Raw genomic sequence first — 13,909 nt, 5'->3', positions numbered from 1 at the left:
AAAAAGAAAAACGAACAGAAGAAAAATTTGGAGGTGAGAAATATGTCTGTTACTTTGACTGAAGTTTCATGGATGTTTGCCTATATCCAAACTCATGAAATTATACATGTTGAACATGTACAGCATTTATTATCAATGATACCTCAATAAAACTGTTAAAAAGATTAATATATTGGCTTAATCAAGAGGAAAGTTAGCATATAAAACAAAAAGACAACTAATCATGGTAAAATGTTTTTAAAAATTGCTCTATTGTGCTCAAGGCCAAGCTCAGTAATATAAACACAATTCATATTACTAACTGCATTTGTAACCTCCAAACAGAGAAGACTGATAGTCTTGGTGAGAAGTATGTGTCTTTAGTATGTTTATGAGCTCAGTATATTGTTCTGGTCTTAGAAGGAGTAGGAATTATTTGAAAACCAGGATGAGGTATTTGTGTACTACACAGAAAATTCAGAGTGGTTCTCCTCTTTAGAAATCTTTACTTTGCATAGACAAATGAATCTTTGAAAAATGGTTTAAGCAGTTTTAAATCCTTAAATATGTTTCAAAGAAGCAATTTCAAGAAAGTTCTTAGTTCAGCTTCAGACAATGTCCAAATCTGGTATTAATTGAGAGGACGTGGACTGCCTTCCGATGCACAGGTACTTGTTCCTGGGATCCTCTCTTTGCCATTAGAATATATCTTTGCAATTAGCTGGGGAAAGACCAGCCTTCAATAACTAACTCTGACTTATGAAATTTCTACCGGAAAATCCTTCCCAGTGCTATGCATTGACATATGTAATCTACCAAAACAAATCCCAAAGAAACAGAAGAAAGGTGGTATCATCAGAGGCTGGGGGTGGCAGGGCTTGGTGAATTCTTAGGAGGAGGACAAGAGAGATGTTGCTCAAAGGATACAAAGTTTCAGTTAGACTGGAGAAACAAGTTTTAGGGATCTATTGCCCTGCATGGTGACCACAGTTAGTAATAATGTGTTGTGTATTCCAAAACAGCTAAAAGAATGGATGTGGGCGTGTGTGTTGGTGGGGGGCTCACACATGCTAGGCAAGCATTGTGCCTCACACAATCGTTATAAAATGAGCTATACCCTCAGCCCCCGAAATGAATTTTAAATGATGTCAACACACACACACACACACACACACACACACACACACACACGTTAAGTTGGTGGATGTTTTAGTCAGCTTTCTTGTCATTGTGACCAAGAGACCTGACGAGAATAATTTTAGAAAAGGAAAAGTTTATTTGGGGCTCACAGTTTCAGAGGTCTTAATCCATAGACCCCGGGCTCCATTACTCTGGGTCAAAAGTGAGGCAGAGCATCTGGGCAGAAGGATGGGGGAAAGCCGATTAAGAAGCACAGAGAGATTAAGTTCAGCTCACCAGGGACAAAATATATGCCCCAAGGGCATGTCCTCAATGACCCATTACTCCTCCAGGCACACCCTATCAGGGGATTAATGTACTAATTAGGTTGAAGTTCTCATAACCAATCATTATACCTCTGAATTTTCTTGCATTGTCTCACATATGAGCTTTTGGGGGATGCTTCATCTCTAAATCAAAACAGTCAGTTGATGAAATGTGTTAATCAACTTGTTTGAATCTTTTTAAAATTTTTTAAAATTTTATTTGTTCTTTTTAGACTGAATCTTTCGATAATGTGTGGATAGAGCAAAATATAACATTGTACCTCATAAATATATGCAATTACTCTTTGTGGATAGAGCAAAACATAACATTGTACCTCATAAATATATGCAATTACTCTTTGTCAACTAAAAATAAATCATTTTTTTAAATAAAGATTATAGAACTCCAAAGGAACAGAAGCAGCATAGATGCATATAACCGGACACAAAGAATTATATTTAGAAACCATGCAGTATAAAATATTTCAGAAAATGTTTATGTGGGACTTTTGAAGCAGAGTCAAAAGAGATGTGTTAAACTAGGAGGAGAGACTTCATCTGTCCTTAGATATTGAAGAGAATAAACTTTCAAGTCCAGAGGGAGGCAGTTTCTTGTAGGTTAGTTTTGGGAGTGGACAAAGTGTAAACCCTAGAATAAAGTTTTCACAAATTGGTGATTTCTGGATCCAAGTCAACATTTCTCAACTAGTATATGTGTGGAACATGCAACCTAAAAGCATGTTGTGGTTAAAATGGAAAAGTGACCTTTAATAAGAAAAAAATTACCAAGTTTTAAATTCTTGGGGAAAGAATTCTTTTTCATTTTTTTGAACTTTTCTTAAATATTAGTGTCTCTCTTATGTATGAACACTATACTCAAGTATAGAGTGCCATCTAACTCATTAAAAAGTTACATGGGTTTGCTGATAAATAAAAATATGATCTTCTTTTTTTTTCAAAAAGTGCTATAACTTTGGGGCGCACTCTCATCTGAGCAATTGTGAGAACCATTGATCCGTAATTGTAGTAGTCTCAGTCTCATACTCCTTGGAAAGGAAGATTCCAGGGATAGGGAAGAACATTTTATAAACATCATATTTTTGCCTAGGGTGTCTGTTTCCAGTTTAGGCAAAGAGAAGCTGTGTCTTAGACATAGTTTTAATCTCTCACCACAAACATAAGCTCTTTGCGTGATTTATGAGGAATTTTCTTTGCTTTTGTCTCAATAAATAGCTCAATTTGCTTCCTTCTTAATAATAACTTTTCTTCTTAATAAATAGCATAACAAATAGTTTTCAAACCATGTAAAATCTGAGTGAGGAGGCAGCTCCCAGGCCTAGCCTGAGGTATAATCTCCTTGAGAAGCTTGGCTACCTCTTTCTGATCTGGACACCTCACAGCTATCTGGTACACTGGCTGTTTCATGCTTCCTAATTAGAACTGATTTCTTTCAGACTCCACAGGTTCCGTGGAAAAAAGCAGGAGGCTGTCTATTTACTCATCTGTAGGTTCACATTATCTCCATTATGGGAGGTTATATCTCTTTCTACTCCCAATCACCCCAAGACAGAGAAGTTTGAGTTGAAAAGGTCATCTTTATGTGGAATGACATTAGCACAGCTTAGTTAGTTAAGGGACAGAGACACATTGCGATTTAATTCTCTGCACTATCCACTCCCACGCCATAGCTGTGTGACCTTCAGTAGGTTACTGAACTTTTCTAAATCTAAAATGGTTCACTTTCTGACTCAGCAATTCCTCTTATGCTTTCAAGAATGACTTATCTCCTGTATTACATATTCTCTCTTCAACTGTGTTGCAAAACTCATTTTAAATTCAGACTTAAAGATCTAGAGTTCCTTATGGTTTCTAAAGGTTTCATGCACTTCTTTCTCAATCATGGCATGTTTTGCAGAAGTAAATGATTTCCTTAGCATGTAACATTTTGGTGGCTCCCTAATTTTATCTCCTTCTAATGCAAGTTGGGTCTCTTAGGCAGAGCCTCACTAGACAGAAGAATTTGTCTGCTTTGTAATTCCAGACAATTGCTGCCCCTACAAATACCATTATAAATGGCCCTGGAGCTGGGTAAGACAGGCAGTCCAGACTGACCCCTGACAGTGTGTGGCGTTGCCCTTTTGTTCCTATGAAGTCAATTTTATTCCAGATGGAGACTATTTTCAATTAATTGTGCTAATGCCGAAGAGACACTATTTGTTATATTAGTAATCAAGATATATTGTTTCTTTTGTGCTTCCATTATCTTCTGGCCATGCAATTCTTTTGGAAGAAATAAAGTAATTAAGTTTGCTGAGAATGATTTATTCTTTACAAATATATTCTGCTTATTGTTTCTGATTCTATTATTTCTTTTTTTGAGGAATAAAAGATGGCATTCGTTACTTTAAAAAAGTATAGGAGTCATATCTTTATAAAGTTCTCAATGACATCATGATCTGAATTGTAATCCTAGTTGCATTTCCTGAATAATATGAAAACACCAAGTATATTTTACCTCTATTGGGTCTTTCTCTGCAGGAGGCTATGTAATACAATACAACTGTACAGTTCTGTACAGCTCTGGGTCTGAGTAACAACTCTGTCACTTTGCTGCTTTGTGAACTTGGCAAGTGGCTTAACCTTTCAGTGCCTCAGTTTTTCACTCCCCAAAATGGGGTCAATAGTTGCTACCTTAGAGGTAGCTGTGAGTACTACCTAGTTCACCATCTCTAACAGGCATTGCGTGATCCCCAGGAAGTTGAAGTAACTCATTATTACTTGTTTTCACTCCCTGCCTATCTTCATCACTTCTTCTTCATACGTTTTCCAAAGAAATGCCCCAGAGAGTATGATGATCTATAAATGTCATTTGTCACGTGATTTTATCTTTTCTCTGTGGTTAGAATCTGGTACTGCCCTGGGCACATAACAAATATAATAATTTTTGTTGTTTTGTCTTAACTATCTTTATTTTCTCAGTACGAATGATCATAGAGAAGTTAAGGAAAGAAAAGTAGTTCAGAGGAGCTGATGATTAAATTTCCCAGTAAGTGTATGGGCCAAAGCTACACTGAACAAAAAATACACTTCTGGAGATGGGGCTGGGCTCAGTGAGAGTGTTTGCCTAGCATATGCAAAGCCCTGGGTTCAATCCCCAGCACCTATGTGTGCATGCGCTCGCGCACGCGCACACACACACACACACACACACACACACTTCTGACCTGGCAGTCTACCCACAGATCAGGCAGAGAGCATCACTTGTCAGAGAGCTAATACTCATTTATGGAACCTGAGTTATCTGTGGTACAGACACTCCAACTGTAAAACTTCCAGTTCTAGACATCCCAATTGCAGAGTCCCTTAGAGTGTTTGTTCTTTTATATAATGTAGGTTTTGATTAGGTGGTGTATAAACAGCACGATTCAAGGTTTTTATATCTAACAGTATCTTGGAGGCCAGGGGAAGGTCAATTTGTATACCAATAATTTGTGCATTGTACTATTATTAAAAGCATGACTATTTTATTTCCTGCTTGTACATAGTCTAAATGAATTAGTGCTTAACTTAAAAATAAATCTTTCTCTATATAAACCATGAAGGTAGATAGATACAAGTTTTAATCTGTTTATCAGAGAAAGAACATTTAACTATTTGAATTATATTTCCTATTTGTTTTGATGTTTTGACCTTTGAATTAAAATGTGATTTTTCTAAAAATTCATTTTGTCTTCAAAGCCCCATCACTGCTGTTTTGGGAGGTAAACAGAGTAATTCCCTCAAGAAGCTTACCTCTACTGAACTAAAGTTTGAATTAGCTGATGTTACTATGTATAAAATATTAAGCTGGCACTTCAGAAAATAAGACTAAACTAAAATAGCTACAATAATGCAGAATATAACACGAGCAACATTCTAAAGTGACACAATCGTATCCATGTTAGATACTGAATTAAAGAATGAAGTAGATTTGAGGGTAGCTTTTAGTAAAGTCACTTATACATTGCTTTAATCATTCAATATTTATGTATATATTGCAATATATTACATGTTTATATGTACATATATGTGTTACATTATTATGTATTATATGATATATGCTTGTTATTATATATATAAGAATTCCTAGATCTCCTTTGTAGTTCCTCCTTGACCCTTTGTTATGCAATCCCACTTTATCCACAGAAAATTGATTCACTTTCTGTCAATATAGAATATAGTTTGTGTTTTCTAGACATTTGTAAAAACTGAGCCATATGCTACATACTCTTATGTATGACTGTTGATTCACTGAGACTCATTATTTTGAGATTCATGCATGTGGTAGTATCATGGGTACATTCTTTTTTATTGGTGAATAATATTCCATTGTATGGATATACCAGTTTCTCCAATACTATTTATTCTCCATTACTCTTTAAAGTATTTTTAATCTTAGTCATTCTCATATAGTGATATATAGTGATATCTCAGGTTTTAATTTAATATCTTAATAACTAAGGGTGCTAATGCTGTTTTCCTATGATTATTTACCACTCGTTTCCCTTTTTTGTGAAGAATTAGTGAATTTTCGTTAATCTATTTGTTTCCTTATCATTAAGTTTTGAAGATCCTTTGTACTCTGGATTCAAGTCCTTAGTTATAAGAGTTAAAATAGTTCTACAAGTCTATGACTTCTATTTTCATTTTCTTAAATGTATCTATTGAAGAACTGATGTTTTCTATTTTAAACTCCAATGTATCATATTTTTCTTTTAAAGATCATGCTTTTGGTGTCATATTAAAGATTATTTTTCCTAGCACAATATTAAAAGTTTTTCCCAATGTAGTTCTGGAAGTTTTTAGTTATTGCTGTTATATTTAGGTCTGTGTTTCATTATGAGTTCATATTTGTGGGTGGTATAAGATACAAATGAATTCCTTCCTTCCTTTCTTTCTTCCCTCCTTCCTTTATTTCTGCATGATTGTTGAAATTCTTAAAAACTGTTTTTTTTTTAAATAACTGATTTTCTCCACCAAGTTGACTTTGGAACTTTGTTACTGTTTCCATGTACGTGTGGATCTATTTCTGCTGTCTATGCTGTCCTACTGCTCTGTTAATCTATGTTTATAACATGTGTGAACATTTGTTAAGTCAAAGAGGAATTAATCATACTCTCTATTCCTTTGGGGTTCAGAGGTAAGATGGAGAATCAAGGAAGTAAAGTCAAAGGATTTGGACACAATATCAGGAAGATCTTCAGAACATCTGGAATTGTCCAAACACCAATGGTCCACTTCAAAATACAGCAAATTGTCAGAAATCAGAGGGACTCAAAGATTGTGTTCCCACTGCCGAAAGTTGTTGTGAGATAAACTTCTGCATTAGTTTGAAATGTAATATTCTGTTTGTAAATACACTGATATATGAATTGAAATCATCTTTAAAACCTCATAGTTCTTCAACACTAATACCCAAATTAATCACAATTTTAGTATCCAAATAGGTTTTAAAAATACTAATTCCATCTTAACTAAAACAACCCTGTTGAAATCACCACCATTTCCCATTTATCTGCTGCAGGAGACTTTGATCTGATCTCCTTATATCCACAACTGCCATCCCCAACATATTTATGAAGGACCGCGTGAAGTTTTAAAAGCAAAACTGTTAACATTATGCCCCTATTTAAATGCTTCTGTCTCTTCCCATATATCTTTGTGCAGAATCCAAGTCATAACCTACCTGGATCCAAGGCTCCAAGTGAACTGAACCTGTCTACCTCTCCAGTCTTCTTTTGCACCACTTTCTCATTTAGTCTGTGTGTTCTTGAAAAGCTAGCTTGCTTTCAACCAACAAATTGAGCCAAGATCTTTCTTCCACTCCAGGAAATTTGCTCATGCTGTTTCCTTTGCTTGGATGTCCCTTCTATTATCACTCCTCTTTGCCTGGCTATTGACCTTCATGGTCTCAGTTTAATCAGAGGTGATGTCCTAGTACCTTAGATCAAGACAGGTTTGTGTACTTCATAACACAGTGTGGCCCACCTCCATGGCAGCACTTCTCATAATTGAGATTATTTAGGTTGAAACTACTAATGTAGTTGCTGCCTTTCCACTTGATTGTAAATTCTAGAAGGTTAGGGATTGTCTAGAGTCACCATTTATGTCAGCTTTCATCTACATGATGGCTAACACCAAGTATATTCCTCAATTAACATGTTGGATGAGATTTTAATGTTATGCATTGGATTAGGTAATTCATACAATCACAAAACTCTAGAACCAGAAAATACCGCAATAATTTTCAAGCCCATCCTGCTAACCTAATGTACTCAGAACTGAAGGTTTAGAAAGATTAAATCACAGTGGTGTGCAGTGGCGCATACCTGCAATCCCAGCCGCTGAGGCAGGAGATTGTGAGTTCAAAGCCAGCCTCAGCAACTTAGTGAGGCCCTAAGTAACTAAGGGAGATCCTGACTCAAATTAAAATATAAAATGTCTGAGGATGTTGCTCAGTAGTTAAGCGCCCCTGGATTCAATCCTTGGTATCAAAATAAATAAATAAATAATAAAAAAATGAAATCACTTGTTCAAAGTTAATAAACAGTTTAGTGGCAGAACTAAAATTCAGTGAAACCTAGGTTTTCTCACTCCCAATTCACTGTTTTGTCTAACACATCAAATTGCCTCCCTAATACAGCATTTTTAATTTCACAATCTTATTTTTCAGTTACTAAGGAAAACAGTACAATACCCAGTACTAATGAGTTGGAAGGAGGAAGAAGTGTAATTTGATAATCAACAGGAAAATTAATGGCAATTTTTTCTTTTTATTGTGTTGAATTTTGTGGCACAGTTATATTATGCCAATATTTTCCATGCATCTCTTGTTTATCTTCTGTTAAGAACCTTATTAATGAATATTAATTCAAACAATTATCATGAATATCACAATTATCATAGAATTGAATTCGTTTTTTTATTTATTTAAGTTTAGTCTGACTGGGAGAGTTTATTTGAGGACTTATTGCTGTGTGATCTTATACTATTTTTGAGTATTGATCTGTAATACGGAATTTGCTATTGGAAATTTGGCTATGGGATCTAAAAAATAGGAAGAATTTTAAAAATCATCTGCCAACCAATACATCTCCACATTTAACAAGCAGTCTCCTATTACTCTTATTTTAAATTTGCTCTTAAAATAAATGATTACAATTTTCTAGGATAAAGAAATAATGATTAGATGCATTTCTTATTCAGATAGAAAAGATATGTTGAGTAATAATTCATTTCAAAACGTGATAAGAAGACTCAGAGACACTAGGGGTACAACTACAAATAACAGGTAGAAAGCAGAATTAATGTTCACTTAAAAATATTTGAATCCTACAACCATTATTACTTTGCTATTGTCATTGCATGAATTATGTGACTAATACAAACAGACTACCTTGTCAGGCAATCGGATAAGTGTTAGAAATATAAAGATTAATATATAGTCCCTGACCCATCACTAACTTAAGATGTGATGGAAACATTTTGAAAGCTAATATAGTTGTTTGTTTTCTTTCTATTATTGTTCCAGATTTTCAAAATCCAATTATATATTTAGAATACAATCTAAGTTACTGTTATGATTTAATTGTGAAGTGTCCCTCAAAAAGCTCTTGTGTGAGACAATATAAAGAAGTTTAGAGGTGAAATGCTTGAGTTATGAGAGCTTTAACCTAATCAGTGGATTAATCCCTTGATAGGGATTAACTATAGGAAGGTAGGATGTGGCTGGAGAAGGTGGGTCACAGGGTTGTGCCTTTGGGATCAATATTTTGTGAGCTGAGCTTAGTGTCTCTTTGCTTCTTAGTGCCATGTCTTGACCCCTTTGCTCCACTACACTCTTCTGCCATGATGTTCTGCCTCATCTTGAGCCCCAAGGAATGGAGTTGGCCTTTTGTGGACTGAGACCTCTGAAACTGTGAGCCCCAAATAAATTTTCACTCCTCTAAATTGATCTCGTTAGTCTTTGGTTATGGCAAAAGAACTGACTACAACATTTACTGTAACATTAAAAACTTTAAATTATAGTGGATTCATAGAGGTGGCGGTTTTCTCTCCCTCACGGAGGAGGCCATCTGTTCCTGGCTAGCAGGGACCTTTGTTGAGGATGTCATCCCAGAAGCTGCTTTCTCCTATTTATCTGCTTAATATCTTTTTTCTCCTGGTAAAAGAGTTTATCTGCACAATTTCACTCCAGTCCTATGAAAAGAGAAAGAGGGAGAAAATAAAATATAGGCCACTTTTTTTAATGGGTACCACTGGAAGGCTTAGCACATTACTTCCACTAATATTTGGTAGTCAACACTTGACCACATGCCCATTCCTACCTGCAAGATGGGCTGGGAAATGTAGTATCTAGCTGAGAGTTCTATACTCAGATGAACCACTGAGAGTATTCTATTAATAGGTAGAGTAGGAGAGAATGAATTACCAAGAACAACCAGCAGTCTGTCAGCTTTCCCTTCTAATCATGCAGGTATCCATGCATCCTCTTCTGCCTTCTTTGACACTGACATCTTCAATAAAGCCCACCTAAAATCCCATTGAATTACTGCTATAGCTGAAAATTCAGTACTGAGATTGAATGTAGTTTTCTCTATCAGATCTGGAAGTGACTCCTGTTGATTTGGTAACAACCAAAACACAAGTTATATGCGTACCCTTGCTTCAATAAGTAAAGTTGGAGTAGGAAAAAGATAACTACATTATCTTGTAGAATTATTTTGTATCATTATACATTACCTTTTATCAAAAATGTAAACCATATAGAAGTTTTTGTTTCATAGTACATGTTAAATTCTCTTAAGCAGGGATTGTGAATATGCTTTATCTCACTGGCAGGGTTAATTATTTTTGTTAACTATATCCTGGCTCTGCTTCTCAGGAATATTTCCTTTGTCTCTTATCCCTTGCATCTTAACCTTATATCTGAGAAGTTCTTTCTCAACAGTGCACATCAGAAGAGGCAAGGAAGAGTGTTCTCTCTTTGGTAAAACTCTGGAGGCTGAAATATTTTGTTACAGGTCCAACTTTACAGGTCCTTGTATGCCAGGCTTGTGGTTTCTATATTAATAAAATTCTTTCAAAATCTAGCAGGATTCTTGCCTATTTGCTTATGATCGCTTCCATGTGGAGTAATCATGCTCAAAGGCATCTTTCAGAAAAAATCCTCTGTAGAACCCATATATTTTCCCTTTCTCTTTATTGTATTTTGTTTTTAATTCATTGCCTCTTAATATCAGTTACCTTAATGCCATCTGAAACTACTGAACTTTATCCTTGTACTAGCTCTGAGGGATAATCTTACATCAGGCTTTTTGGGATATGGAAACAATTAACTTTCTCCCCAATTAATGTAACTTTAATTTATTAAATTGAAGATGACAGGTAGACAGACTTTCCATTAGTAGAACTTAATTCCCTTCATTTATATTTGCAAATGGGCTGCTTCTTGCCTAACTTTATTGCATGTCTCTTGTAGCATTTTGTTAGAAGTTCAAAGTAGCGGCCAAAATACCAAAAATCTTACATTAAAAGAATAAGTGAAATAGGCCAAACCCAAAAAACTGAAGGCTGAATGTTTTCTCTGATAAGTGCATGACAATATATAACAGGGGGCGGGGTGGTTGGTGGGGGGAAGAGAAGAATGAAGGAACTTTGGATGATATAGAGGAATATGGAGTGGGAGGGAGTGGGGGACAGAAAGATAATAGAATGAAATAGACAGTATTATCCTATGTATATATATGATTACATGAATGGTGTGAATCTACATTGTGTACAACCATAGAAATGAGAAGTTGTACCCTATTTGTGTATACTGAATCAAAGTGCAGTCTGTAAAATTAAAAACAATTTAATAAAAAATAAAAAGAAAAAAGAAAAAAATCTTGTTCTTGGTAATAATAATGTGATATATTTCCAAGTGGGCTTATGTTTTGGAATGGCACACCAAGAGACATTGCTGGCTAGCTTATAATTTTGTCCTATCTACCCAACACCTAATGTGTTCAACTAATGCCATGCATTTCTGTTTTTTCATTCTGGAAATATCTCACTTTAAGGATTCAATTTATGTAATAATAGAATATATGTTAAACCACTGAAAACTAAAATATAAAATTTTGAATAAAGCAGAATTTTGTTTCTTTCTCATAACAGCGAGTAAATGCGCTACATAGTTGAGTGACAGATGCATTCATAAGGTCATGCAGATTTTCTAATCTTATCTCTTCACTCTCTTTCAGAGTACTGTCTTTACATTCATGCTCTAAGCACACTTCCAGCTTGTAAGAAAGGAGAAAAAGGGAAATGGAGTGCAAGAAATATCCTTTGGAACATGAACACATCCCTTCTGCTCCTATCCCCTTTGCAGAAATATAGTAAATCCCTGCTCCTGACTGAAAGGGAGGCTGGAACAAATAATTACTAGCAGGGGAACTATGATCCAGTTGTTTTATAACTAAAAGGAAAAAGAGCAGAAGAATGGAGGCTTTGCAGGCTCTGTGCTACTCCAGTGAAATTCCATTAATGTGGAGACATTTGGGTAGCAAATCATTGCATCACATGGTAATAATTGAGTGAATATGAATTTTAATAAAGGATAGTGAAAAAACAGAGGAAGATAGTGCCACCACCTTTTGTAGAAGACTGAATCAGTCCTCTGTAACAGAAGGAATCTGTCGAAGATATAAAGAAATCTATACAGAAGATATAAAAAAACTAAGTATGCAAATTTTTGTTTCTCAACCAAGTTTCAGTGGTAGAAGATCCTAGAGCCCTAAGACTCATGATCGTTTTTCCTTTTAACCTTGATCCTACACAATATTGTTTTCAAAGATTGTAAAGTAGGCTACACATGTTGGAGCATACTATTTAGAAGAGTGGGTTCTTAGGAGGAAGAATTAATATGTGGGATATATAATGTGTGAAGCACAAACATTACATCCTATGACATGTGCATAGTTTATGGTTTTGATAGAATATCATTCTGAAATTTGATAGTAGTTCTCTGAATATAGCATAGTCTCAAAGTCTGGGGAATTTGAGGTTAGAATCAGTAAAAATCTGTGAAAAATACTTCAGTGTTGTTTATCAAATGCCCACTAATTATTCTCAGGGATATTGCTAGACCCTGGGAATAAAAGATGAATCACACACTTTCCTTGTCCTTCATGAGTCTCATTCTCATGAAGTAGACCTATAAACTAATATGTATTATACAAAGGGATATGCACAAATATTAGGGCCATTTAAGCTATTCCTGTCATTGTAAGTCAGAGGAGTCAATTATGAAGAAAGAAACAAAAGTAAAAAAGATTTTGAAATCTCCGACCTCAAATTGTTGGACAGTAGAAAAGAAGTTTGGCTGAGAGTTAATGTCCTGGGAATTTGTTGAGAAAGAAGATAATTGAGTTCAACATTATATAAGTCAAGTTTTTTTTATTTTTAAATTTTTTTCTTCTCTTTTCTTGTTCCTGAGGCTGTTTCTCCAACAAGTTCTAATCTGAAACCTTTGCCACACTCTAGGCAATTAGAATAAGTTTTGATGAGTGGTGGGCTTTCATTTTACAAATAAACCAAATTGTTATTTAACCAGACATTTACTCAGTCATTTTGAGAATTCACTATGTACTGGGCTCTAGAAAAAGAAGAAAATTTTCATGTCCTCAAAGAACTCTCAGTCTAGAACTAACCCAGAAAATGCACCAATGAATACAGCAGCATCCCAGAGATGGAGCATCATGCAGTAGATGCAGGCTCAAAAATGAGAAGCTCTGATTCATCTGGGAGGGTTCCTGAGGGCCTCTAAGAGGAATGAATACTTATTCTGAGTTTAGAGACTAAATAAACATCACCAGACAAAATGTGTCATGAAGTAAGAATAGCATGTACACATGGTTGGAGACGTGAGGAAACAGGATATGTTTGGAGAGTAGAAAGAATTAAAGATGCAATGCAATCAGGGAGATATCAATTTAAAACAATTATTGGGAGAGAGCTTGGATAATTTAGGTTCTTCTCCTGACTTTAATTTCTTTAACTCCAAACAATCACCAAGCACCTACTCATGTTCCAAGTCACGTGCTTTGATCTGAGAAAGTAATAATGAACAAAAATAGACATGATACTTGCCTTTGGGACATTCAAATATTATGACAGAGATAACCATTTACCAAAGAGGCTTATCAATAAATACATATACATATCAGACTGTGCAAAGGCCCAGGGGCATGAGAGAACTTGGTAATCTCAAAAAGCAGAGTAAAGGGCTTCAATTTCCTTTCTAATATTAAGGGGAAGTTTTGATGTTTTGTTAGACTTCTTCAAATTCTGATGCTTTTGTGACTCTAAAACTTCTTTCATTTAACATGTATTCTAATAGTTTGGGCTTAAGATTTTTTGGTATGTTCAAAAACTGAAGTGACATTGGAAAGGAGCTTGTT

Source organism: Sciurus carolinensis, chromosome 11 (genome assembly GCF_902686445.1).
Source record: "Sciurus carolinensis chromosome 11, mSciCar1.2, whole genome shotgun sequence".
NCBI classification, from domain to species: Eukaryota; Metazoa; Chordata; class Mammalia; order Rodentia; family Sciuridae; genus Sciurus; species Sciurus carolinensis.
Note: the sequence above shows the minus strand (reverse complement) of the source record.